We start from the raw sequence: 27,463 nt of genomic DNA on the forward strand, positions 1-27,463 counted from the left end.
CTTTGGTCCTACATGAAGCAAAAGAATAAGCTATTCTTTGATCTGGCTGGTCTCCCACATACTGACAGGAAAATGGACAGGGCTGGGAGTGGTCAGCAGGTCCCAGGAACCATACTACACTGACACCAAGCCAAAGCATTGATTCCCATCCTCTTTAACCAGGAGTCTCTGACCTGCATGCAACCTAGGGGGCTTCTGAGAATTACAGGTCACAACAGGGAGTAGTAATAGGGCCCAGTGGAAAAAAAAACCAACGAAACAGTCTCCCAAAGCTATTCACTAGTTCATGAGCCACATACAGAAATAATGACAGTAAAAATGGATTGTGGGCAGGTAAATTAGAGCTAATTTTAAAGAATTTCTTTTTAATGCACATTTTCAAAAAGATACTCCTAGTTTAAAAAGCCACTTCCCATTATAAAATTCTGGAGTGCTTTTGGTAACCATGCAACTATATTATAATTGTGTCTCATTTTAAGTATCTCACTACAGAACACTGATTGGAGCTGATCATTCTCTTTATAAACTACCCTGTATTTAAAGACAGAGCTCAAAGGAGCATGAGAGTGTGAAGGAGTTCAGCATACCTTCATCTGAATCACCCTCACCACCTCAGATCAGTTCTGTGCTCCTAGCTAGCTCCTTCCCCATGTACTACACTAAGTGTTTGAGAATTTTAGGATCCTTGGGCCTGAATTCGAGAGAAAGACTGGAGCTACCACAGCCTGGAATACAAAAACCTGGAAATGCTAACATGAGCAGAACAAAGTGCAAAAACCAAAGCCCTGAAGCAAGTCCTGCTCATGTGGAAAATTTGTCTGTCTACTGCTGAACTCCCTCCAGGAGCAGTAGATGCCCAGGTGAATCATGTGTGGGAGGTTAAGTCAACATTAGCGTTCACTTTTAACGAATAATCAAACTAGTTGCTAGAAGCATGTTTGAAAAAGGACAATACAATAAGCTTTACAGCAAATCAGTCCCCCTCCTCCTCCTTTCCACTTGGCTCCCAAGGAAAACAGAACATGAGAGAACAGGGGTCGGTGGCAACAACAGAAGGAGGTGGCTGGGGTTAATGAGGAGAAGGCACAGTTGCAAGTAGTCTCATGGATAGTACAAATATTAAGCGTCTTGGCCATTTCTACCTGGAGCAGGCGAGAGTGAGAAAGCTGCCCAGTAAAGGAAAAGTACTGGGATCTTAAGGCAAATCTATTTTAAAAGGTATCAAGATTTTAAAAAATATTTATTGCAGTAAAGAGCTGTTATAAGAATTATATCAAAGAAAAGTTTATTTCCTAAATCCACAAGCAGGCTGTTTGCTGACTCTAATGCAGTAAAGATCTTTTTAGGGCCAAGTCTTGGTTTGTCTGGCTTCTAAGGTAGCAGTCAGCTTGCTTTGAAAGCTCCCTTTCCTGTGAAATCAGTCAAGTCACATTCCTTTTGGCTTAAAAATGTATTTATTGAAGAAATTTAGCTATTGTCTAGCTTAACTTCATCATATCCTGCTTTATTTTTTTAAATGGTTATTGTTCACCTAAAAATGAGTCAGCTGAGTTCACAAACGCATGTGCTGCCAGGTGTCTGACTGAGATTTCCTTGCATTTTCTCTTCTCTCATTCCCATCACCTTTTTTTTTTTGAGACAGAGTTTCACTCTTGTCACCCAGGCCGGAGTGCAGTGGCATGATCTCAGCTCACTGCAACCTCTGCCTCCCAGGTTCAAGTAATTCTCCTGCCTCAGCCTCCCAAGTAGCTTGGATTACAGGTGCCTGCCACTATGCCCAGCTAATTTTTCTATTTTTAGTAGAAACAGGGTTTCACCACGTTGGCCAGGCTAGTCTCAAACTCCTGACCTAAGGTGATCCACGTGCCTTGGCTCCCAAAGTGCTGGGATTACAGGTGTGAGCCACAGTGCTCAGCCCCTATCCATAACTTTTATCTGTCAACTTGTGTTAGGCAGGCATGAGAACATTCTTCAAGTTGGTGGCCAATTACACAAAATGAAAAATTAAACAGTGTTTTAATTTGGTAGTCACAACCCTGATTCTTGAATTTAAAAGGATTTTTCTAGGTTGGGAAAATCAGCTCCCAAATAAAACCACATCTTGCTCAGGAATGTTAAAATACAAAATGTTGTCATGAAGACCATAAAGGAAAGACATCCAAATACTAACCAGCTTTAGAAATGAGAGTAACTTGACAACAGAATCCCTATTAAAGTGCTGGCATTTAAATAAATAATAACTCTGGATTAAATCTTGGCTCAAAAGTATCTACCACACCAACAATGGTACATCTGACTGTGTACTGCATCCTAACACTCTGAATCTATGCCATTCTCTTTTCCCCCACTGGAGAATTCCTAAACTTTCTAACCTCCATCCTAAGGAAAAACAAACTCTTGTAATTCTCTGATAAAGTCACTTTTTCCTGCCATATATTATACATAGAGGAAGAAAATCACAGCCCTATTTGGGGTTTTAGATGAGTAACTGCTAAACTGGGGTACTGATATGTTCTACAAAGCACGCCACAGGTTAGCTCCACAACTGAAGGAGGCAGAACAACTTTATTCTGGGATAATGGATAACTGGAAGGGAAAATTTTAAATGTTGCAACAATCAAACTGTTGTACAAAAGTAAGTTCAGGGTCAAAAGAGAAGCCTCCACTTCCTGCTCCTTGGCTACCACTAGTTAATTAAAAAGCACTTTTTAACCATTGCTGAAGGACATTCTCCTAACGCAGTGGAGAGTCACTGCAGTGGCTGTTATCTGTGGTCCTTCCTCCCTGTTCTCTCTTGCCTTCATTTCCAACCTTTTCTCCAAGGCCCAGGTTAGGTGTTACGAAGCCTACCTCCACTCCGCTGCCCATCTTGTTGCTGTCCTGACGCCTCATTTAGCTTACGGGAACTTCAACTTTTCTATAACTGAGATACTTCTGTGTTCAGGTATTATGGGAACAAACTCTGCAACTCTTTAGGGTCCAAACTCTTTAAGAGCAAGTACTCTGATTTGTTCTGTGAGTATAATAATTTTCTATTGGTGATACTATAAATGAGGAGATACACCTGTTATTTCAAATGAAAATGGCACACCTGAGCCCTTAATGGCAGCATCCTAAAACACGGACTAAATCCTAGACACAGATGGCATTTCCTCAGGGAAAACTTTCTCGTGCTAGTGATCTGGAACTCTAATGGAGATGCTCTCTTCTCATCTACTACACTGTGAGTAAAGACACTTACAAGGTGTGAGCCCATAAAAAACAAAAACGAACACACACACACACAAACACACCTTAAACATTCAAGGGAATTTCTTTCCCCCTGGGAGACAAACATTTATTCTAGTGTTGAAAGGCAATACATAAATACACTTGATCTTAAAAAACTCAGATATAGAAAATGTTTTCAGCAGTTGGTAGGGGGAGGGTAACATGATTTTAGAACTTTATTCTAGGGGAATTCTTATTCCAGCTAAAGAATGGAATGTACAGTCAAGTTCAAAGTTCTTCCCCCAGTTCTGTGCAGAGTCAAGACAAAGACCACTTACAACAATCCACACAACAAACGAGCATTCAGAAAAGGATTCACAATGGTAGAAAATTACTCTTGTGGAGTTTTACCATCTTAAAGCTGCCAAATTAGTTTTCTTTCGAAAACAGAAGAAATGGTAATAAACTTTTAATTGGGTGAAGCACTATTATTTGGAAAAGGACACACAGAATGCTCCTTGCTCGTGGGTGAAGGTCAGATTGCTACAGGTGGACTTAGAACTCTACCTTCACATAGAACTTTGCTGACAGTAGCTAATTAATGCCCACAAGGCTGCAGTGAAGCAAGGTAGAAAATCCATCAAGTGCAGGAGTCAGTCATCCTCGTGAGTGGTTTTATTTCTGTGCGTCCAATGATTCTCAGAATGACTGCTCTTCGTGCTACCAGACATTTGAAAAGCAGTTGACTCGCTGAGTTAACAAATATTTAATGAGTGTCTACTACGGTCAAGCAGTATTGCTTGTGAGGAACAGGACAGTGACAGAGACAGACAAAACCTTTGCCACAGTACAAATTAGTAAGCTGTGGGCAAAGACATCTGTGGCTCAACCACTTCTGGGTGGTAGTGGTTAGCAACACACACTCTGGAGCCAGAAAGCCTGGGTTCAAATCTCTGCTTCAGCATTTACTAGCTGTGTAACCTTGGACAAATTACTTAACATTTTGTGCCTTAGTTTATTAGACTGTAAAATGAGGGTAATTACATTAACTTCCTCATGTGATTAAATGAGTTAAGAGATGTGAAATGCTCAGCCTAGTGTGTGGCACAGCAAGTGCTGTAAAAACGCTTCTATTATTATCATTACATTATCATCATCAGACCTTTGACAATGATCAATTTCATATTCATTGTTCATGGAAGAGTTCTGCTAAGGCATAAACTGGAGTTCCCTGCAAGGTCCATGGGCAGTGAATCGTGCTCACATCTATACCTCACAGCTCTGTTATTCTCTATTTGGCATAGACTCACATGCCATAATGATTCTCGTGAATCTGGGGATTTGTAAAAGACCCTAAATTCCTCTGGAATGTCAAGAAGATGCTGGTCATTGACTTCTCTGTAAGCAGAAGAGTAGACCCTATCCCAACCTTAGTACAGAGCAGAAATGAATCTGCATCTGATAAGCCTTTTTTTTGTACTCCTGGCAACTAGCATACAGTAGATGGCCAATAAATTTATTCATTTACCATAACTGAAAAGGGGGCTGAGCTGCCAAAGGTCACAGAGCTTGGGGGGGGCCAGAATTTGAACTAGGTCTTGAATACTATTGCCTACCACTCTTAAAATAACCCATGCAGTCTCTCAAGAGGACATCTTCATGTATTTATGTAAAAGATGGTGACAACATGTGTTAGTATTGGCTGAATTCATATAGTTTTAAGAGAAAAAGATACAGAACTAATGTAGTTTTAAAATAAGATTATTAATTTAAAAAATTTTGTTCACCCAAGACGTTTGGTAATACAGTCCTTAAAAATCTCTGTAATTAAGACTTAGATGGGAAGTAAAGGGGTGGCAATCCCCCCGATCTCATTTTCATACTCTCATCATCACTTCTACTGTATCTCAATCAGTGATAAAATTACAGGCTTATTTTTTAAGGGCTGTGATTATGTTATACTGTAATTATCTGTTCATCTGTCCACATCCCATTAGGCCCTAAGTTCTTCAAGGGCAGAACCTCTGGTGTTCCTATTTTATCTCTAGAGTTGGTCAGGGATCTGCGCCTGACCAACTGTTGATTGCTCATTGAAACTATGAGTAAATGAATGAATAATGAGTGGATCAATGAATGAATAACTTTCTAGAGTTTCGTATCAATGGGCTCTCAAATCTGGCTGCATCTTAAAATCACCTAACAGCTTTAAAAACAGGTTTCTGGGATCCACTCCTAAAAATTCTAATTCAATAGATGCTGAGAAACATCTTTTTGAAAAGTTCCTTAGGTAATTCTGGGAAACAGCCTGCTTTGGGAACCACTGCTATATATATAAATTGAGCTTTTGGACTCCTAATAAAATCCCCTGCCACCCTTTAATTTTTATCACCCAGACAGTATCCATATACTGTATTACAGAGACAGCCTAGACTATAGTCTCGAGGATAAATTATTTTTTATTCCAACAAATTCTGTTGCAATTTCCCATTTCCTCTAATTCCACCAGCTGGGGGAAGTGGACGGTAAGCTCTTTTTTGGAGGATGCTGTTATAGAAAAATTACTGTCAGTAGAGGAGGTCCCTAACACCATTACTACCAGGAGTCAACAGTGGCGAAGTCTATGAAGCTCAGTGAGGACAAGGGACATCTGTCTCACTCCCTGTAATCCCTGGCAGTTGTTCTTGGAACACAGAAGGAATTTAGTAACTCCCTGTTTCATCATATTAATCTTGGGCAGTGTGGAACACTGTTGAGAGGCTGCTGCTGCAAAATCATGCCCTTGGCCAAGGGCAATTTCACACATTTCTTAGAAGGAGGCAAAGTGGGTGATAGGAAGAACCTGAACACCGGTTAAGAAATGTGGGCTTTGGCTCTATTTTAATCAATTCCAAGCTGAGCTGATTCCTACTGTATTAGTTTCATTACCTAGACTATATCACCTCAAGCTTTCTTCAAGTAAATATGGTATCTATGGGAGGCAGAGTCTCCAATGCCCCCAAAGATCCTGGTACATCTGATACACCCTTATGTAGTGCCCTTCCCCAATGAACCAGGGTTGTGTGTGCGACTAACAGAATACAGCAAAAGGGATGGAATGTCACTTGTGGGATTAGGTGATAACAGATATTGTGGCTTTCATCTTCGTCAGCTGGCATGTTTCTGTCTCTGTTTCTAGAACCATTAGCTCTGGGGGAAGGCATCTCTATGTTGTGAAGAGTCCTAAGGAGAGGAAAATATGGCAAGAAACAGACCTTCCACCAAGAGCCAACTGAATGAGCTCAGAAGCAGATCCTCTGGCCTGGTCAGCTTCAGATGACTGCAGCCTCATGAAAGACCCTGAGCCAAAACCACCAGCTAGATCTTGCTGGGACTCCTGACCCTCAGAAAACGTGTGAAATAGTAAATGTTTTTGCCTTTTAAGTTGGCAAATGCAGGGCTAATTTGTTAATAACAGATAAAAGGCTTAGAAATTAATAAGGTCAGTGAAGTTGGAAGAAGAGGTTCTTACAAGTCAACTCTCCTTCCTCTTGCTAGCCTTCCTTTTGTTACTACACGTAATCAAGGAACCAATTATAAGCATGGCCTAATAAAATATAAATGCTTCCCTTGATTTACCTGAAACTGGGAAGAGAAGTGAAAAGGCTTATTATCTAAAGCATAGAATTTGGTTATGAAAACAATACAACACTTTCGTTACTAGCCTGAGACAAGGATCTAGCATTTACTAACAGCCTACGGTGTACCCAGCTTTTCAAAGACTCAGTAAGGAATTATCCCTATTTTCTAGATGAGGAAACTAAAGTTCAGAGATTCTTAGTAACTTGCTCAAACAACAAACAGAGCTAGTTCGTTAACTCTAGGTTTATATGGCTTAGGGTAGCCAACTGTCCTGTTTTTTGGGGAGGTTTTCCTGGGATGTAAGGCTTTCAGTGCTAAAATCAAAACATTTTGGGGCATAGCAGGAAGAGTTAATCACATTACTTACTATTAAGCAGCTCACAAAGGTAAGTTACTTAAATTTGTAGTTGGTCCAAAACTTGTGCCTTTACAATGGGCACAAGTTGATTTTTTTTTTTTAATTTGGAGACAGGGTCTCGCTCTGTTGCCCAGGCTGGTCTGCTGTCGAACTCCTGGGCTCAAGCAATCTGCCTGCTTTGGCCTTCCAAAGTGTTAGGATTATAGGCATGAGCCAATGCACCCAGCCAATCACACATTTAATTTTTAAAAGTACATCTTAAAGCTATTATTTGGCAGCTTATGATCAGCAGTGAATTCCGAACTGTCACCTATTAAAAAGAAAACCACAAACGTCCCCAGGCTTTATCTCACATTACACACAGAAAAGGCTGTTGGGTTTTTTTTCTGTGAAAGGGTAAAACAATTGCTATTCATATGATACATACTAGCATGGAAAATTTTCAGCTTAAAGGATTCTGCAAATTTCTGTTCCAAAATAGCAATTGAGTCCACAAAGGACACTGGTAACTCCCCCTGCACCTCAGCAGACTCTCGAGTGTGGCTAAATGAGATGACAGGTGACTGGGTGGGCTCTTCACAGAACTTCACACCAAGTCCGATGCTCTGGCAGGAGAGGTAGGCAGTTACACAATTTTCTCTTCTACAGAAGCCCAGAGACGGCCAACTGACACCACTGTAAACTTCAACATAAACAGTGCTCCTAGGGCTGTCATACCTGGTAGGTAAGCAAGGCAGTGTTGCTAAAACAGCTGTTTTTAAAAAAGACCCACGCAGTAACCACTGGGGTGGCTATAATCGTAGAAACTGACAGTAACAAATGCTGGTAAGGATATGGAGAAACTGAAATACTCAGGCACTTGCTGCTGGCGGGACTGTCAAATGGTACATTTGCTGTGGAAAATGGTTTGGCAAGTCTTCAAAAAGTGAAACACAGAATTACCATATGACCCAGCAATTCTACCCCTAGGTATATACACAAAGAAATAAAAACATATATTCACTCCAAAACCTGTACACAAATATTCACAGTAACATTATTTATAATAATCACAAAGTAAAAACAACCCAAAAGTCGATCAACTGATGAAAGAATACAAATGTGGTACATCCATACAATGGAATGCTATTTGGTCATTAAAAGGAATAAAGTACTGACATTTGCTATATCATGAATGAATCTGGAAAACATTATGCAAAGTGGAAGATGCCAGACATGAAAGGCCACAGATGATTCGATTTACATGAAATGTCCAGAACAGGCAGATCAGTGGTTGCCACAGGCTGGGGAAACAAAGGAATGGGAAGTCACTGATACTGTTTATGATGTTTCTTTCTAAGGTAATGACAATGCTCTGGAATTAGATATACTAAAAAAATTAAAAGTAAACTTTAAGAAAAGGAGAGAAACTTCAAAAAAAGGTTTAAAATGTTATACACTCAAGCCCACTTCTAGCACTCTATAATAAGGAATAAAAGCAGATGTGCACTAAGATTGCCTTATGATTGTTATCAGTGGGATTTGTAACAAACACTGAAGAGGGTGTAAAGGCAGGATGGAAGAGGATGTGGTTATAAAGGCCACATGTGCAGACAGAAATGTTCTGTATCTAGACTGCACTAATGTCAGTATGCTGCCTGTGATAATATGCTGCAGTTCTGTACAATGTTGCCACTGGGGGAAACTGGGTAAAGGGTACTTGGGATCTCTGTATTATTTCCTACAACTGCAGCATATGAACCTACAATTCTCTCAAAATGTTCAATTTTTTAAAAATCCACAACCATGAGAAAAACAAACCAACAAGACTATCTGATTTTTTAAAAATTCAATCAACTTCCCCAACACAAATCACATGTGGTGGTGACTTTTTTGGCACCTGTAACTGTAAAAGAAGGTTTGTGTTGGAAAGGAATAGGCTGAACTATGACTCCATTCACTAAAGTTTAAGGCTTTACCTAAACGCTGGTGTTTCAACTACTCATTTTCACAGCAGTATGATGAAGCTTCCCAGTAAACATTTATTTACCCAGGCTACTCAGGTGATGGGGATACTGTTTTGATCAACCCGATGATCTAATGCACTTCAAAGAATCATACATCTCACAAAGAGGCCTGCTGTCAAACAGCAAGAAAATCATGAAAGACACCAAACAAAATCCTCCTGAATAAAATGTAATCTTTGATGATTCAGAGGAATTTTGTGATCCTGAGGTATTTGAGTGAAAATTATAAATGCCAAATCTCACAGTATTGTAGATGAACAGGCACAGATAATTGGAATAAAAGTCTATAAATCTATTATGACTACACTGCTTTATGTAAGTTCCTGAAATTAGTTTTCTTGCCATTTTCCTTTCTAATACATGGAACATAGAAAACTTAGTTTTATTTCATTTTTGAGATATGATGTCACTCTGTCGCCCAGGCTAGAGCGCAGTGGCACAATGACGGCTCACTGCAGCCTTGACCTCCTGAGCTCTAGCAATCCTCCTGCCTCAGCCTCCTGAGTAGCTTGGAGCTACAAGCATGTGCCACCACTCCCAGCTAATTTAAAAAAAAAAATTGTAGAAAAGGGGTCTCGCTATGTTGCCCAGGCTGGTTTTGAACTCCTGGGCTCAAGCAATCCTCTTGACTCAGCTTCCCAAAGTGCTGGGGTTACAGGCATGAGCACCCATGCCCAGCTGAAAAGTTAGTTTTAGATTGTCAGATTCCAGATGCTTTTGAAAATGAAAACTAAAAGTTTGCCATATTATAAAAACAAGTAACTGTGCTTTCTTCCATCTTTTGGATCATTTTCTTGTCAATGCATTGAGAAACAAAAAAGGGTTTTGCAGCTCTTTTACAATGTGCAGTCACCATGTGACTGTAGTTTACTGGAGAGTGATGCCACACTTGTGCTCTGCTCTGGGCTTTTTGCTGCCTGTCATCAGCAAAGAGTTCAACCCCCACAGCTCTTCAGAGCACAGTGGATGTCTCCCAGAAAAGACTGAGGTGACTTCTTCTGTAACACTCCTTGGAAATTCTCCAGCAAGATTAGATCTCTTCTTGGCAATGCTTTTCCTCTTTTTACCTAGTGCTACTTTCAAAAAATGTGCCACTGTATTTAAATCCTCCTTGACAATCACTAAAGGTGAAGTACTAGGAATTAGGTCCTAAGGTGACTACATTTTAGTGGAATTGCATGGATTTTAGCAAGTCAAGTTAATGTAACTGGGTATTTTAACTGGCTGATGTGATTTTTCCTTCATTTCAATTCTCTCCAAGTTCCAATATTCAACTTTAAGCTGTCATAGAGGCATTTAGCTATAACAAAACGAAGGAAAGCCAGTGATCAAATTAACATGAAGTCAATTAGGTGCCCACCTACAGCCAGAACACCAAGGGAGAGATACCAACAGATCCCAAAATAAAAATTACGGACATAGTGAAGAAGAAACAAATACCTATTCCTGTATAGAAATTATAGAAATGCATTCCTGGAGAAGTCAAATGTGAAAATTTTAGGAAAAGAACTGAGATTGTAAAATGGCATATATAATCCTTTAACAATATGCCTTTACTGAGCACCAAATGTGTTTAAGGTACTACGGCAAGTGGTAGGGACAGAGAACCTGGTCCTCTCCCTTCAGCTCAGAAATCTAGCTATTCCTCCAGTCAGGACTTATATTTTCAGTTCATTTCAAAACACAGACATTGATATCCTGGGTCATAATTTGAGTGAAAAAAAAGAAACAAAATTAAAAAGAAAAAAAATCAGCACAAATTAACAGCTTAACACACACACATCCTTGAAAAGCAAGAACATTTTACTGGTTGGGAGCTAGAGGATGGATTATAAAATAGTACATAATATCCTATTTAGATTTGGAAAAGCTACCACATAATTCCTATGCAGGATTCAATGAAAACAATTATTTGAAGAAAATTAACGTAACTACAGAAGCAGTGACATGTTTAAAATGTATTATGTTCTTCTCCAATGATTTTTTTTTCATATACATGAACAATTTAATAAATTGCAACTGGGTTGGAGAAGAAAAGGAGAGGTTCTTAGCCAGCTTGTGCTCCTATAAGGAAGATACCACATGCTGCTAGATTAATCAACATTTACTTCTCAGGGTTCTGGAGGCTAGGAAGTCCACAATCAAGGTGCCAGCAAATTAGCTCCTGATGAGGGTCCTCTTCCTGGTTTCAGATGGCTATATCCTCCTGGGGACTTGGGGACATGGGGACGGATGGAGAGAGTACTGGTCCCTCTTCCTCCTATAAAAATACTAATCCCATCATAGGGACTCCACCCTCATGACCTCATTTAAACTTAATTAACTCCCAAAGGCCCCACCCTTCTTATAGCATCACTTTGGTAGTTAGGGTTTCAAAATATGAAGAGGGACTAGGGGGACATAAACCTTCAGTCCGTAACAGAGAGGTAGTTTTCCATTTAAGAGATAAAGGAACAACTATTTACAGGGTCTAAAGAAAATTTTCACTTCTAAGAAACCTAGTCTCTGAGATGAATCATTTTCATTCATTTAGTCAAGTTACCAAAACACGTAACCTTAATTTTATGAAACTAGTCATCTGGCCTTTGAAAAATAATTTTCTGGAGAAATGTTACATTAGTTGTTCTTAAACTTCTGGGGGTTCTACATTAATTATGAAAACCTGATTAAGGCAAAAGGGAAACTCTATCTCAAAATGACAGAGTTTGGATTAAACTGACTGACATTTACAGGGTCCCCCAAATACCAGTAGTCCTCAAGTTAAAAACCCTAGCTGTCAGTGGCAGACAGATCTCCAGACCAGCCCTAAACTACTTAACTCATAATGAAGTAGCACCGATAGGACTATAGATTCTCACCATTTCTATGAGAAATACGTAATCTGTAATATGTGTAATTTGAGTTAGAGTCCTCTAGGCTCTGAAACCACACTGCAACAGCATACACTACAATATTACCTTGGGCAAGCTGCTAAACCTACATAGACCTCAGTTTCCCAACTCATAAACATGAGGACAATAATGCTTATACCTCTTGGGGTTGCTGCAAGGATTAAATGAGATCATAAAATTACATGAAGTGCTTGGCACAATGTATAAACACCTCAATTTGTGGCAGCTATTTTTATCATCAGCAGCAGCAAACATTCATCAAACATACATTTAACACATTGTCACAGGCACTGGAAACACAGAAATCCACAAGGCCACAAATTTGCCTTCAGAGAGGTCAAAGGACTCTAGCAAGGGAAGGAGAAACAATAAATAACTGTAATAAAGTGATTGACAGGCCATGACAATGTACGTACAGGAGAAAAAGATGGGTGGGTTTAGGGCATGAACAGAGAGCAGTCAATTCTGCATGGAGACCAGTGGGTCAGGTGAAGTTCTGTGAAGAGTAATGTTTAAGGCTTGCTAGTGGGGGTCGGACAGAAGGCAGAGGTGAAAAAGTGAAAAATGATGTTGAAGAAAGAGGTAAAAGCTCCAGAGTTTGTTTTTAAACTGGGGGGTTGGGAGGGCTGGTAAAGAAGGAATGAGAGTGGGGGCAAGAGGCTAAAAAGAGGGTGAGATCAGCATCAAGATGGTTAAAAATGGACTGCAAGAGCCCAGATGAGAGATGGGGGCCCTCCAAAGGCACAGCAGGAGAGGGAATGCAGGAGCCACACAGGAGAGATGTCCAGGGTGGGCAAGATGAGGGAGAGGAGGGAGTCCAAGCTCCTGGCTTCTTGTGCTGCACCCTGGAGGGGTGTGCCATGTGGTGAGTGAAGAAGCATGGAGGCTGTGGGCATGTGGAAGGGTGGCAAGCAGACTGGAAGAAGAGAATATGGAAAGTTCTATTCACCTAGAATTTCACCGCTTTACTAATTTTATTAATAAATTGATTATACAGTCTCATGTGTATGTTTCATAGCCTGTTGGAATAGGAGGCATGTCATAGGTTTTAAATTAGTGGAGTGCAAATTAGTGAAAATTCACTGTATTGACATGTTCTCTTATAGGGAAAAATAAGAAAGATTCAAATGTACATTAAGTTCCTAGTGTTAAATGTAAGAAGTTCATCCTTAAGCTAGGACCTACGCCACACATTTGTTTAGGGACTTATGTATTCTTGCTGTCCTAAGAAAACATTAAGCCAGCTATGTAACATACTTCAGGAGGTTGAATTATTTAGCAAATTGCTATTTCCTTCACTAAATGGTCTGCTAATGACTGAATGCTTGTAAGGAAGCTTTTCAAAGTGACTTCTCTCATCACAGTAACGTCTATCCAGGAGAACCAGATAACCATTTAAAAACTAATCCAGCCCACTACTTCAAATGATGGGTCCCCCCTAACCTCGCCACCTTATTTTCAAGTTCTTTTCCTTTCAGATCATGATAATGATAATAGCAACTAACACTCACTCCATCCTTACTACGTGCCAGTCTTTCTGCCATATATCTTCAAGGATAACCTCAGTCCTCATGCCAGCCCCCTCACAGATGAGTATACTCAGGCAGAGATCACTGTCACTTGTCCAAGGTTACAATGAAAGGAGGCCAACTGATTCCAGAGCGTACTCCTTGAACCACTACACTCTACTGCCTGCCCGTGTTACAATAACATTTTTTTATAGTAAAATGATGTCTACTATAGAAAATATGGAAAGCAGAGAAAAATTACTTATTTCATTTTGAAGCAAAAACAAAAAAAGTACCATGAGTGTTGCTGAATCCATGTCATCCCTTCTACCATCTCTAATTAAGTGGAGTGATCTTGGGCGAGTACATATCTGTAAACCTCAATCTCCTCACCTGGAATATTCTCCTCAAATGGAAATAACAAGAATACCTAACGAGATGAGATGGTTCATGTACAGCATTTAGCATGGAGCTTTGCTATTACCATATATAAATTTACATAAGTATATTTACATAAATAAATACAATTTTATTTCTTCTACCATTTTCTATGCTTTAAAAAAGCACATACTTCCACTGCCTGGGCAAAATGGCGAGACCATGCCCCATCTCTACAAAAATTACAAAAAATTAGCTGGGAGTGGTGGTACACGCCAGTGACCCCAGCTACTCAGGAGGCTGTTATTTCCAGTAACATTACTTGTGACAAGAGGGTTAAATCCCACAAGCAGGGTCAGTCCTGCAGGTGTCATGCACATCACCATCCACAGTTCTGCATTTGGATCATTTACCTGAACAAAGGCTGCCAGCAATCATTTTCACAAACGTAATTTGAATTTTGGAGCAATATTTATATAAATACTTTTATTTATTCCTCCAATATAAGACATTTAAGGTTTCCAAGGTTTCATTATTTTTAGATAATGCCGCAAAAAACATCTTTATACATAAAACTTTAGCTATATATTAAAGTATTTCCATGGGTGAGACTCCCAGAAATTGGCCAGTCTTTTAGGATGCACTGTGAAATTTGTTTTCAAAATATTTTTACCTATTAATGTTCCCACTTGCAAGGTCTATGTAAACAGCGTATATAACTGCACCATTGCCATAATTGGACAATCTCATGAAGAAAAAAATTCTTCATTAATTTAGTCTAATGTAAAACACTATACAAGTCAGAAATATAAATCATACAGAAATCCCAACAGCTGAATACAAAGAAACACTAAATATACATACTGAAAATTTGTGTAAATAGCCATTTCAGCTAACACTGGTAAGAGAAAAGTGAATGGCAAATTTTGCGTGTGGTCTGCTTGCCTAAGGATTAATTTGTGAACATAAGCTGGTAATTTGTTAACAGGTCACCTATGTTAGGAGCCTTTCTTTCTCTCAGGTTGTTAGTATATAGTAAATAGAACTGTTGCATTCCACAAAAACTTCCCCTCAAACCAAGGAGCTCAGTCTAGTTATCAATTTTTAAAACCTCTAAGAAGTATTACGTTTCACATAAACAATAGCAATCCTTGAGAACAAGTATGGATTTTTAAAAAGCACAGTTCAAGCTCATTTGCTAAATACCTATTTTGTCTGGGGTCATGGACTGTCTTTTAAAAAACTGAATCTACAAAGCCATCCACAGCTTTATAGGAACCCTGTAAAACAATGGAAAATCCACTTCTGGTGAGAGGGGCACAAAAATACCTTTAAAAAGGCCAAATTTGAAGGCTGAGTGTGGTGGATCACACCTGTAATCCCAGCACTTTGGGAGGCTGAGGCAGGCAGATCACGAGGTCAGGGGTTGAAGATCAGCCTGGCCAACATAGTGAAATCCCGTCTCTACTAAAAATAGAAAAATTAGCTGGGTGTGGCAGCACACACCTGTAATCCCAGCTACTCAGGAGGCTGAGGCAGAAGAATCACTTGAACCTGGCGGGCAGAGGTTGCCGTGAGCCGAGACCATGCCATTGCAGTACAGCCTGGGCAAAAGAGCAAGACTCTATCTCAAAAAAACAAAAACAAACAAAAAAAAACTTGAGGTAAGAAGACTCCTCTAGTTGTTTTCTTAATCATATATATATATAACATTTGGCAGAAGACAGGCTATTTTTGCTAATCAGTAGCTGAGTCAGCCAAATTTGGTTTATGTTATTAGTATTATTGTCAATAAAGCAGCATAAAACAGCTTGATTTTTCCAATCCCATGTGGAGGCACTAAGTGAGCAGTTGGAAAAATATTTATACTTGCTCACAGAGAGATTTCATACGCATGTCACAGGACACAAATGAGAAACCCCAAAGAGTCCTCTTGCCTGCACTTTAAAGGCTTAATCACCACACCCAGAATAAACAAACAGCATAGGACACAACAGCTTCCATTTAGAATCAACCAACTCCTACCTGGGCATTAAATTCTCACAAGAACAACCGGCCCACTATCTGGGAATTACATCACACTGAAAAAAAAGACTCCACCAGCAAAACTTCGGGCAAGCACTGAGATAAGCTATCCAAGGTTAATAGGATGAAATGGCATTAACTCTGGCCTAATTTGTTCCAGCATCAAACAAAGCTCGCACCATTATAGATTGTAATGCTTCACTAATGAGTTAAGAGGATTTCATTATGAAACCATAATATTCTTCCTTTATTGAGTCCCTTGCTTCAGGACTGTAACACCATTAAAAATAGGAAACACACCAAGGATAATAATCACAGTAGCTAACACTGAACACTCAATGTGTGCTAAGCATCATACCGTGCACTTCACATGCACTATTTAATTTCATCTTCTCAATAAGCTCAGTTACCGACCCTGCATTTGGTGGAAAATGGGATTCAAACCCTGGATGCTGGCTCCACAACCTGCACTTTTAACTGTCACTCATATTGAGATTAGACTAAATTTAACTTTGCTAGGAAAATACAAAAATGCATCAAACTGGCAACCTACAGATACCTGTAACATACTACTGGGTCTCAAGTAGTTGTCTAAGATTTAGACGAGGAATACTTTATGCCCAAGACAACCTAAAGTGAAGAAAATGGTGTACAAAATACAATGTCAGTGAGTCAATGGTTATATTAATTACAACGTTTATGTGACAATTTGGTTTTTCTTCCCCATTCAAATGAATCATCAGATTTTGGCGTCCTAGAAACAGGATAAACGAGGTCTTGTTAACTCTCGGGTAGTAGGCCTGCTCAGAAATGACATAGTGTTAACATGATTTTAGTGAAGCTATGACTTAAAAAGTCTCTATAAATAGAAACTTCATGGAAAGAGAAATGGCTCTACCATGTCCAGTATTAGTTTCTAGAGTCAGGACAAGTAACAAGCTTTTCCCATATCCCTTTTAAAATACGGATATGCAGCATTTAAGAAAATCAGTTATGAGTCGGGCACAATGGCTCACGCCTGTAATCCTGGTACTTTGGGAGACCAAGGCAGGCTGATCACTTGAGGTCAGGAGTTCGAGATCAGCCTGGTCAACATAGTGAAACCTTGTCTTGACTAAAAATATAAAAATTAGCCTGGCATGGTGGCATACGCTTATAATCCCAGCTACTCAGGAGGCTAAAGCAGGAGAATTGCTTTAACTTGGGAGGCAGAGGTTGCAGTGAGCTGAGATTGTGCTTCTGCACTCCAGCCTGGGCCACGGAATGAGACCCAGTCTCAAAAAAAAAAAAAAAAAAAAAAAGAAAAAGAAAAGAAAATCAGCTACAGATCTCTATGGATATTGATTACATAAGTTTATATAACTAAAAATAACATTTAAAAACATAGATTAAGTAGAGTTAAAAGAATGGGGACTGGGCATGGTGGCTCACACCTGTGATCTCAACACTTTGGGAGGCTGAGGCAGGCAGACTGCTTGAGCCCAGGAGTTTGAGACCAGCCTGGGCAACATGGAGAAACCCCATCTCTACAAAAAAATAGAAAAGTCAGCTAGGTGTGGCAGTGTGTGCCTGTGGTTCCAGCTACTCAGGAGGCTGAGGCAGGAAGACGGCTTGAGCCCACAAGGTGAGGTTGCAGTGAGCCAAGGTGGTACCACTGCACTCCAGCCTGAGGACAAGACAGAGATCCTGTCTCAAAAAGAAAAAGAATCAGGAAAGAGGGCCGAATACTGGTCTACAGCGATGTGTGTGGAATAACTAGTTAGTCTTAGATTGAGAAAGAAACCAGAGGAATGGGCTATCATTAAAAAAAAAAAAAAATCAGAATGTCTGCATCTCCAAAGTGTATCAAAAAGGAAAAGAATTCGCTTGAGGTTTGACAGAAGACACTTACTGAAATACTAGAAAAGGCCTAGGGCAATATTGCATAAGTAAGTATCCACCTTTCTTCAACTGGGGCCTACGGATTAACCCGAGGCCAAGGACTTTTTTTGGGGACACTGATAACCCTCTTCCACCTAGACTGAAACAACGTAGACTAGACTTTTAGCACTGTGCTCTAAGTCACCTAGTCTCCCTGACTCTCTGTCCAATACCCTAGACCTACTCTCTAACATGAATGTCCTACCCTACTAGTAAGGTTTCAGGCAAGTTCCTCCACAATTTATTCTCCAAAATGCTACGTTTCATACTCGATTGACTAATGGCCATTTTGGCCACTTCACATGTGTCTAGATGTCCTACCCAAGGACAGAACAATTTATAGATAAAGACAGCCAAGGAGAATTATGTATGATTCTTCAATCTAAAACACAACTTCTAGGCTTAAGATACCCATTACTGAGTCATAAACCAAGCATCTGACACTTATGTCCAAATGTCGTTTTTTTAAAAAGTGCTCATATCTTGTCAATCATTTATGGAAAACCATGAAGGTGATGTGATGCCCCACCCTATGGATATTTATGTATTCATAAGCTCTCTTCTGGATGCAGTGAGCCTGACAGAGTCTCTAACTGTCCAATACAACTAAACTCAAATGAAAAGTTAATATCCCACTAGCACCCAGCCAGAGATGGAAAGCCACAGAGCCAAGGGCTGTGCTCAGGAAGGAGATCCAGGCCAGGGAGAGGCTTCACCAGAGGAAGGGGGCTTCAACTGTCACAAAAGAGACTGGTAGATTTGGGTAGACCAAGGAACAGGGAAAGGAAATAAGGACGCTGCTGCTCAAGAAGAGGAGGTGGGAGTGGGCTGCCACAATCTGGGAAGAATTGTGACACTAGGTAGGCCTGAAAAGTGTCTCAAATTTTACCTCGACTTTATTAAGCAGCCATGTTAATTGGCTGGCATGTGTTAAACATTCCATTTGACCAGAAAACCAAGTCAGCAATGATTTAAAGCATATTAAAATGTGGATGCTCCATAAATATTTGTTAAATGAATTAACTCTGAACACAGCATCAGGGAAGACTTCATGCAAGTGGCATCTGGCCAGGTTATTAAGGACTTCACAGGGTGGAAGGCCTAGGAGGCAGAACGGTTGATGGATATTTCAAGCAGAAGGCACAGCATGAAGAGACATGAAGGTGTGAAATGACACAGTAGACAGAAGGGACAGGGTATCAGAATAGCTCAGTCATCTCTTAGCCTGCTGAAGCTATCCCCTTGAGCATCTTATAAATATCCACTTCTTCCTAGCTGTACCACCAAGGCCCATTTTCTTTCCTGTGGACAGCCAGCTGGCTTTCAGGCACTCATTCTTGCTCCTTTCTATCCACCTCCACGTTGCACCTGAGTTCTTTTTAACCACCAAAATCGATGGGGCCACCCTTGCCTGAAGCCTTTTGATCCCTTGCTCTCTGGATACAGCCTACAATCCCTCACTTGGTTAGAGGCCCCTTCACGCCCAGGCCCACGCCTGCTTTCCCTAGCCCAACTTCTGCCCCCCTCCCTCCTGCTCACTGCCCCACAACCCCACCCATTTCCTTTTCGCTTTCTCTAGCATGTCCTTGACTCAGGCAGCTCCCACGTGGCAAAAGCTACCTCATCCTCCTGTCCCACTTCCCCCCTATCTGGGCACAACAGAGAAATCTTCCCTAATTCCTCCCACAGAGCCCCAGACTAGGTCAGATCCCTCTGCGTACATTCTCTTCATACCCCAAATACAAATGATTTAAACTATGGTTAACATTTAAGTCCTTGAGGCATTATATATCTGTGGGATAACTGTGAGGCTGGAAAGCAGCCTTGCCCTAAGCACCAGCAAGTACGGTGACTCAGCCATACTGGCCTTCCCAAGAAAGCAGAAAGAACCCAAGGTCTGCTTTCCCCACACTGCTTCCAGCAGAGAAGGAGGCACTCACAACAGACATGCAGCAACATTACCCAGCAGGGCAAGATTACAGAGCTTTCCACTTCACTTGCAACTTTAGAAACTGTCTGTCCACTACTACTGCAATAGGCAGTTATGGGTGACGCTGATACACAAAAAGACGAGATGACCCTACTTTTAGATGAGCTCACATTTCCACATGCATTCTCTAACTTAGGACCCTAAGTGGGCCCAAATCCTTTGAAACAGGACATTCTGCTTCCTCTTAAGACAAGTTTCTATCCAGTCACTCCTCCTGTCCACCTTCACTAGCAGTCAATCTGCCATCACCAAAGCAGATCTTTGTCCCTACCCTCCTTGCTCAGGCTGGACCTTACAGTCACAAATACTCTTGATGCCCCACCTATCCCCAGGGTACCTCACCTCTAGATAAATCCACTTAGCAGAACCGATGGTTTTGCTGAGATACGGACAGGCCATACAGATCCCTTAAAAGTCCTCCTCCTTCAACGGCCACTCTTCACATGCTACAACAGGGGTGGATGAAACTTGAAAACATTATGCTGTGACAGAAGCAAGATACAAGAGGCCACATATTGTATGATTCCATTTATAGAAAATATTCAGAACAGGGCGAATCTACAGAGACAGAAAGCAGATGAGTTGTTGCCAGGGGCTCAGGAGAGGGAAGAATGGCAAGTGGCTGATAACTGTCAGTGGTCTCCTTTGGGGAGGTGAAAATGTTTTGGAATTAGAGGTGACCGCGGCAAACAACACTGTGGATGTGCTAAATGCCACTGAATTGAACATTTTAAAAATGGATAATTTTATATTACGTGAATCACACTTCAATAAAAAATTTCATATAACTTTTTTAAGAGTCCCTCCTTCCCCTGCCAATTCACAGAGTAACTTTCCATCCCTCTGCTTGTATTCTGGATCTTTTCCCATTTCTTTCAAGAATTTATTCATCTCCCATTTGCCTTTTACCTTCCATTTCTTCTCTCTACTGATCCTTTTTTTCTGCTGACGAATCAGCTCCAGTGTCCAACCTAAAAATCCTTCCCTGAACTTTATTTTCCCCACAAATTTCATCTACAACAATCCCAAGACCTCATAAAAATCAGCCAATATTAATTGCCTCCACTTTTCTACCTTCTATATCCCTTTAGTTCCGTTTCCAGCAATAAGATGGCCACAGATAGTAAAAAACCTACCTGCGACAACACATATAAAAAAAATGAATGAATGAACCTACAAATTTAAAAAGAAACTTCCAGATACCCTTGGCATTGCACTGTCCAATGAGACAGATGGGGCACAAGTAGCTATTTAAATTTAAGTGAAATGAAATGAAATTAAAACTAAAATTTCTGTTTCTTTGCTGCATTAACCACATTTCAAATACTCAAAAACTAGTAACAGTGACTACTATACTGGATAGTGAAAAATACATCCCATTAAAAAAACTGAACATGTGGAAATACAGCAGCTCAACTGTACTGGTACCTGATTCAGGTATCAAGGAATCTAAGGTTATAAAAATATTAAAAGAATTCCTTAGAGTAAAATCAAGAGGAGGCTAATGTTCTATTTACAGTCCCCAAAGTAGAGGTCTACCTGATCTGACATTATACAAAAAAGGCCCAAAGAAACCTTTTTGTAACACATAGAATTAAAGGTTAAATGGTTACATAACAAGATGGAGATGTGGGACATGATGCAGCAAATTTTTCTTAAAACAAAGGCATTATCCAAAATCAACAGTTTAGAAAAGGTCAAGCGGTATCTATCCAACTGACAGGAACAAAAAAAGAAATCAGCTATTTTAAAACTATTTCAAAAGGTTGCCGATCTGGAAGCCTAAATACTGTAATATATATATAGCAAAGAGAAAGGGATGAATTAAAAAAGTAAAATGAACATCTATAAAGCTATTAATACTACACTGAGACCTTAATCTCTTCATTTACTCCTTGCTGTTTTGGATTTTTATTTTAAAAATTGGCCACTACAGCCTTCTTATAGAGCACCAAAGCAAGAAACCAGTGCTGTTAAGAGGACATGGGCTTGCTATTAAATACTGTCCTATCTACACAGAGTACCCTACAGATATGTTCATTTGATAAAAAGACCAAAATATTTTCTTTATACTCATTCTGTAAGCTTTTTTCTACCTGGTAAAGTTCACATGTGAAGGTGACACACATAGAGCCTGTGGCATAAATCAAGAAAACTTAGGCAGAAGGAAACAGGAGGCAATGGCTGTTAAAGAAGGAAAAATGTTTTTATGACTAAGCAGAAGGGTGGTCCTTCTTTTAAAATGCAACAAATAGGACCTACTACAGGGATTCCCAAAGAGTAGTCCAGACATCCCTGAAAGTCCCCAAGCCTTTTTCAGTTGCTCTGTAAGATGGAAACTATTTTCATAATACCACTACTAAGAGATTACTTTTTCACTGTCACCAAAGTTTTCCAGAGGCTGCATGATGTATGCTATCTCAAAGGATTGAATCAGAAGCAGCTAAGAGGATGCAGCTGTCTCCCATTAGGTCAAATATTTAAGAGACTGAAAAAATGTCAAGCGATGTGTTTCCACCAATTTTTTTCTTGCTTTGAAAAATGTTTTCATATTTTGAAATAGATTTTGAAAAATATATACTTTATTATCATACAACAGGTTATTCTTAATGTTTTCATAATTGTTTTACACTCGTATTTTAAAACAATTTAAAACTGATTTTTAATAAGGTAAATACCAATAGAAATAATCCACATAAACAAAAGCTCTGAGTTTCTCGGTAATATTTAATAGTGCAAACCTTATCTGTTTTTCCTTTTGCTTTTTTTAAAAAAACGTTTCTCCCTCAGGCCACTTTGTCTAAGAATAGTATGTCTTCAGACCAAAAAGTTTGAGAGCTGTTGTATTAAAAACTGCACATGGAATTTTCCTCTTCTCTCAGGTTTTATTTCTAAAAAGACACTATATATTTAGCTTCTTATCTTAATGGCAAATATCCAAAATACACTTTAAAAATAATAAGCCTCTACAGACATGTCACTTAACAATGGCAATACATTCTTAGAAATGTGTCACTGGGTGATTTCATCAGGAGAAAATCATAGAGTATATTTACAAAACCTAGATTATGGCCTACTACACACGCAGGCTATACAGCATAACCTATTGCTCCTAGGCTACAATCCTGTTTGGCATGTTACTATACTGAACACTGCAGGCAGCCACAACATCGCAGCAAGTATTTGCATAGCTCATTAAAGAAAAGGTATTATAAAAATAGATTATAAAAGATAAAAACCGATACACCTGTACAGAGCACTTACCATGAATGGGAGCTGCTCTAGGTGAGTCAGTGAGTGAGGGGTGAATGACTGTGGTGGCCTAGGACATTACTGCACACTGCAGACATTATAAGTACTACAATGAGGCTAAACACTACACTGAGGCTATGCTAAATTTATTTTAAAATTTTTTCTTCTTCAATAATAAATTAACCTTAGCTTATGGTAATGTTTTTCTTCTTTATAAACTTTTTTTTTTTTTTTTTTTTTTAGGGACAGGGTCTATGTTGCTTGGTGGGGCTATCCACAGGTGTAATCATAGCTCACTGCAGCCTCGAACTCCTGACCTCAAGTGATCCTGCCTATTCAGCCTCCTGAGTAGCTGAGACTACAGGTGCATACCACCATTCATGGCTTTTACAGACTTTCACGTTTTAACTTTTGACTCTTTTGTTATAATACAACACAAACACACTGTACAGCTGCACAAAAATTATTTTCTTTATATTCATTCTGTAAGCTTTTTTCTATTAATTTTTCTTTTAAAATTTTTTTTCCTTAAAAACTAAGACAGAAACACACATATTAGCATAGGCCTATGCAGGGTCATCAACATCACTGTCTTCCCTTCTACATCTTGTCCCACTGGAAGGCTTTTAGGGGCAATAACATGTGATAACAATGCTTTCTTCAGGAATACCTCCTGAAAGACCTGCCTGAAGCTGTTTCACAATTAACTTTATTTTTGGTAAGTAAAAGGAGTGCTTTTTAAAATAATGACAGGCAGTGGCTCATGCCTGTAATACCAACACTTTGGGAGATCAATGCGGAAGGACTGCTTAAGCCCAGAAGTTGAAGATTTGTCTGGGCAACACAGTGGGACCCCACCTCTACAAAAAATTTAAAAAGCCAGGCATGGTGGTCCCAGCTACTAGGAGGCTGAGGTGGGAGGACTGCATGAGCCCAGGAGATCAAGCCTGCAGTGAGCTATGATTATACCACTGCACTCCAGCATGAATGACAGAGCAAGACCCCCATCTCCTAAATAAATAAATAAAATTTTTAAAAGTATAAAAAGTAAATGCATAAACCAGTAACATAGTTATTATCAGTATCAAGCATTGTATATGGTACGTAGCTGTACATGTGATATTTTTATAGAACTAGTAGTGCAGTAGGTTTATACCAACTATCTCCACAAACACATGAGTAATACACTACCCTAGGACATTAAGATGACCCCTACTTCACCAGGCAAGAGGAATTTTTCAGTTCCATTATCATTTTATGGGACAACCATTACACATGCAGTTTATCACTGACCAAAATGTGGTTATGCAGCATCTGACTAAACTTGTCCTTTAGCAGTTAAACGAAACTTGGAGTACACAGAGTTTGAAGTTTGTTAAAATAGTCATTTTGGAAATAAGCTAATAATAATGAATACATCTTACACTAAATTTACCATAGCTGTATTAGTCTGTTTAGTGTTGCTATAAAGAAATACCTGAGACAGGGTAATTTATAAAGAGGTTTATTTTAGCTCACAGTTTTGCAAACTGTACAAGCCGCACAGTGCCAGCATTTGCTTCTGATGAGGTCTCAGGAAGCTTTTACCCACTGTGAAAGGTGAAGGGGGGAGCAAGCAGGAAGCAAGAGAGAGAAGAGCAAGAGAGAGACGGGGGTCTTTTACACAACCAGATCTCACATGAACTCTTCACCATGGGAGGGCACCAAGTCACTCGTGAAGGATCTGTCTCCATGACCCGAACACCTCCCAGTAGGTCCCACCTCAAAACGTTGAGGATGAAATTTCAACATGAGATTTGGAGGGGACAAACACCCAAACTACACCAGTAACTGAAAGTGCTCTGTGAAATAAGTTTTTACTAGTTCCCTACTAACTCGTCAGGTTACATTTAGTATGCTATTGAGAAATTCGACCCAATCAGCCAAACAGGAGTGAGGTGATTTTCACATTATTGGTAGGCATAAAAACTGAGTTTCTTTAGCCACAGCATGATACTAACTCTCCTTCCAAATGAGGACAATCCTCATGGCAACTTAATCACCAAAAACTAAAATTTAAAATCATAAACAATGAGAAGCAAGTTTCCTGTGGTTAAATCACATTAGGTAGTACCGCAAATAGAATGTATTCAATTATCAAACACTATGTAAGTGCTGAAGTGTTGCTATACATACAAACATACAGAAAGGGGGAGGGGGAGGAGGAAAAAGAGGTGGGGAGAGAGAGAGAAAAGGGAGTGGGTAGAGGAGTGGTCACTCAGAATGAAAGTCAAAAATTCATTCTTCTGACTTCAACTTGCCACAACACACACTTCTTAGAAGCCAAACTTTCCATTTGCCTACCACGTCAGTCAGTTTTCAGCAGGTACTAGTTTCTTTGGCTCAGTTGGCTAATTAGCTCAAGCTGCTTCATGTAAGAGGTTCTTCAAAACGTTACAAAAACACGAAATCCGCCCTCCCCAAAAGGGTACAAGTACAGAGCAGCTTGGGCCACTATCTGGCCCCAGCATCAGTGGCTGAAGCTCACCTGACACCTTAAGGCAACAACCTGGCTGAAGGAAAAAAAGCAGGTCAGTAAGGGAGAAAGGGGGAGAATGAATAAATAAGGTAGGAAGAAAATTACATGACACTCCCTTCTCTAAAATTAGGATCTGGGAGTGACAGTCCACCTCTCCAAGCGTGCCTTTCAGGTTTGGGAAGAGTATTCCTCTGCAAGAGGACAGTGTTAAAGAGAGAACAAATCCTGTGTGAACCTCACTACTTAACTGCTATAAAGGTGCATTACATATTCTCATGTGTCATGAAGAAACTCAGTGCTTTTAAAACTAGACCTCTGAAAGATCATCATTAGTTCACAGCCCACAGAAATTAGTTCACAGCTTTATTTCCTTTCTGGAAATAAGATTAATGACAATTATAATTAAAGCAGTTTTCATGTGTGGTTTATGGAAGTCATTACTCTTATTAGTCACACCCCATATCGTTACAGGATTTAAATTTTTGAATTATACTTGGTACAGTACTCACTGAAAAAATCTTTTTCACCTGTAAGCTCAAAGTACATAGCGAAACATTAAGTACAAGGACAGTGACCAGAAGAGATAAAACAACTATGATACCACATTACCTGTCTACTGACCTCTCTGTGGTATCATAGAAAGCAATCTCAAATGTCAATATGTTCTACAGTTGCTCTGAAATTGTTTCTCTCTCATTTCCCAGGAAATAGGCTATACTTTAATCACTGCCAACAAGTTAATTGTGAAGGACAAAGGACTTCTGAAACCAAAAACTCTTAGGATGTAAACATGTCCAAAAAAGTGATGCCAAATTGACATTTTAAAAATAGAAGTTAACATGTTATAGCAATAGCATCCATTACCCCTTTTCCAGCACAAGCCATCAAGTTTTGTTTGGGGCTCCACCCTCCCAAACTCAGCTGGAGAAATCTTACAGTATGAAAACATAGGAGAGAGAGGCCACAGCCTGGACCAAGAGACCAACCAGAGCCAGACAGGATCCTGGGAAGACCTGCAGCATAGGGTAAAATATGCAAGGGAGGGCCACATAACTTTTATTTTTATTTATTTTAATTTACTAACTATTAAGTATTAACCTATTTTATTTTTATCAAATTGTTTGAGAGTACATAGAATTCGAATTGCAGCGAAAATCATTCAGGGCTAACACTGGAAAAATCCCTTACTTCTAAGGTACATGACACATTAGGCTCAAAAACAGTTGCTGAGTCTCTTTCACTGGAGAAATTTAAAGAAAGGGTACAGAAAAGTTTTGGCTAATTCCACCCAATCCTGCATCCCGAATTCCAATCTCAAGGACCAGTTTCCATCTGATCTCTCTCCACCTACACATGGCAGTCCTGAACCTCAAAATCAACAACTAAAAACTGAATTCATCATCCTCTCACAACTCCCTCATTTCTGTTACCTGCCCTATAACTTTCCCAGGAATCCAGCCCCAAAGCAGGGTGGACTCCTCCCTCTGCACTGGGCACTGGGCACCAGGATTCAGGTCCTGTTGCTGGCTCCAAAATGCCCACAATGCCCTATTCACTCAAATTAGCACATTCAACAGTGACATAAAGGAAAGAGTTTAGATAGGGAAGCAATTTCTGGTGCTGTTCCACAGCTAGCTGTGTGACTCTGGGCAAGCCATTTAAACTCTCATTCTTAGTTTTATCACCTGTAACATGAAAAGGCCAAATTATTTCTAAATTACCAAGCTCTATGAGATTTACAGGATTTGCATTCACTTCTCTTGATCCCCAAAGCCACTATGTAGTTGAG

The 27,463-nt window shown here is 39.8% G+C and overlaps 1 protein-coding gene across 4 annotated transcripts in view; it reads right to left on the reverse strand.

The window, feature by feature from the left end:
- Positions 1–27,463, reverse strand: part of ELOVL5 (ELOVL fatty acid elongase 5) — a 77,973-nt gene that overhangs the window by 35,694 nt on the left and 14,816 nt on the right. Inside the window, exon 1 of one of the 4 annotated variants that reach the window (XM_032299707.1) lies at positions 15,476–15,495. The exons of the other annotated variants lie outside the window; for them this stretch is intronic. The gene's annotated coding sequence lies outside the window, so the exon portion shown is untranslated. Of the gene's footprint in view, positions 1–15,475; positions 15,496–27,463 lie in introns of those variants that run through there. 4 annotated transcript variants of the gene reach the window in all.

The sequence above is a fragment of the Sapajus apella genome, unplaced genomic scaffold (assembly GCF_009761245.1).
Source record: "Sapajus apella isolate SASKATOON/1434 unplaced genomic scaffold, GSC_monkey_1.0 scaffold41, whole genome shotgun sequence".
In the NCBI taxonomy this organism is placed as follows: domain Eukaryota; kingdom Metazoa; phylum Chordata; class Mammalia; order Primates; family Cebidae; genus Sapajus; species Sapajus apella.